Consider the following 2,418-nt stretch of genomic DNA (forward strand, 5'->3'; position numbering starts at 1 on the left):
TTGTGCGTTATGATTTGTGCAAAACAAACCAAGTTCTAGCTACATTATGCGCAAAAGTGCAAAAAAGCATGAAAACGAATAAAATCGCAACATAAATGTAATTTCTAGCATATGAATATGATTTTCAATTCTAACCACTTCAACACAATAATATATACCAAATAGTGTTGTGTGCCAAGATTCGTGCAAAACAAACAAAGTTTGAGCTACTTTATGCACGAAAGTGCCAAAAAAGCACAAAAACGCATAAAATCGCAACTTAACACATAATTTCTATCATATGAGTATGAATTTCAATTAGAACCACTTCAACACAATAATTATACCAAATAGTGTTGGGCGCCAAGTTTCGTGCAAAACAAACCAAGTCTACTTTATGCGCGAAAGTGCCAAAAAAGCGTAAAACTTAACACGTAATTTCTAGCATATGACTATGATTATCAACTCTAACCACTTCAAAACAATAATATTTGCGAAATAGTGTTGTGCGCCAAGTTCGTGCAAAACAAACCAAGTTTGAGCTACTTTATGCGCAAAAGTGCTAAAAAAGCTTCAAAACACATAAAATCATAACTTAACACGTAATATCTAGCATATAACTATGATTTTCAATTCTAACCACCTCAACCCAATAATATATGCGAAATAGTCTTGAGCGCCAAGTTTCGTTCAAAACAAACTAAGTTTGAGTTACTTTATGCACGAAAGTGCCAAAAAAGCTTTAAAACGCATAAAATCGCAACTTAACACGTAATTTCTATCATATGAATATGATTATCAATTCTAACCATTTCAACACAATATTATATATCAAATAGTGTTGTGTGGCAAGTTTCATTTAAAACAAACGAATATTTAGCCACTTTAGGCGTGAAAGTACCAAAGAAGCTTAAAAAACGCATAAAATTGCAACTTAACACATAATTTCTAGCATATATCTATGATAAACAAATATAAACTCTTAAACACATTAATATATACCAAATAATGTTGTGCATCATGTTTCGTGCAAAACAAACCAAGTTCGAGCTAAATTATGCGCGAAAGTACCAAAAAGCATAAAAACGAATAAAATCGCAACTTAACATGTACAATATGACTATGATTTTCAATTCTAACCACTTCAACACAATAATATATACCAAATAGTGTTGTTTACCAAGATTCGTGCAAAACAAACAAAGTTTGAGCTACTTTATGCACGAAAGTGCCAAAAAAGCTTAAAAACGCATAAAATCGCAACTTAACACGTAATTTCTATCATATGAGTATGAATTTCAATTAGAACCACTTCAACACAATAATTATACCAAATAGTTTTGTGCGCCAAGTTTCGTGCAAAACAAACCAAGTTTGAGCTACTTTATGCGCGAAAGTGCCAAAAAGCTTAAAACGCATAAAATCGCTACTTATGACTTAATTTCTAGCATATGACGATGATTTACAATTATAACCACCTCAACACAATATATATACCAAATAGTGATGTATGCCAAGATTCGTGCAGAACAAACCATGTTTGAGCTACTTTATGCGTGAAAGTGCCAAAAAGGTTTAAAAACACATAAAATCACAACTGAACACGTAATTTCTAGCATATGACTATGATTATCAACTCTAACCACTTCAAAACAATAATATTTGCGAATAGTGTTGTGCGCCAAGTTTCGTGCAAAACAAACCAAGTTTGAGCTACTTTATGCGCAAAAGTGCTAAAAAAGCTTCAAAACACATAAAATCATAACTTAACACGTATATCTAGCATATAACTATGATTTTAATTTCCAACCACCTCAACCCAATAATATATGCGAAATAGTCTAGTGCGCCAAGTGTCGTGTAAAACAAACCAAGTTTGAGCTACTTTATGCACGAAAGTGCCAAAAAAGCTTAAAAACGCATAAAATCGCAACTTAATATGTAATTTCTATCATATGAATATTATTATCAATTATAACCATTTCAACACAATATTATATATCAAATAGTGTTGTGTGCCAAGTTTCATTTAAAACAAACGAATATTTAGCTACTTTATGCGTGAATGTACCAAAGAAGCTAAAAAACGCGTAAAATTGCAACTTAACACGTAATTTCTAGCATGTATCTATGATATACAAATCTAACCTCTTAAACACATTAATATATATCAAATAATCTTGTGCGTCATGTTTCGTGCAAAACAAACCAAGTTCGAGCTACATTATACGCGAAAGTACCAAAAAGCATGAAAACGAATAAAATCGCAACTTAACACGTAATTTCTAGCATATGACTATGATTATCAACTCTAACCACTTCAAAACAATAATATTTTCGAAAAAGTGTTGTGCGCCAAGTTTCGTGCAAAACAAACCAAGTTTGAGCTACTTTATGCGCAAAAGTGCTAAACAAGCTTCAAAACACATAAAATCATAA

Source organism: Amaranthus tricolor, chromosome 16, assembly GCF_026212465.1.
Source record: "Amaranthus tricolor cultivar Red isolate AtriRed21 chromosome 16, ASM2621246v1, whole genome shotgun sequence".
Classification (NCBI taxonomy): Eukaryota; Viridiplantae; Streptophyta; class Magnoliopsida; order Caryophyllales; family Amaranthaceae; genus Amaranthus; species Amaranthus tricolor.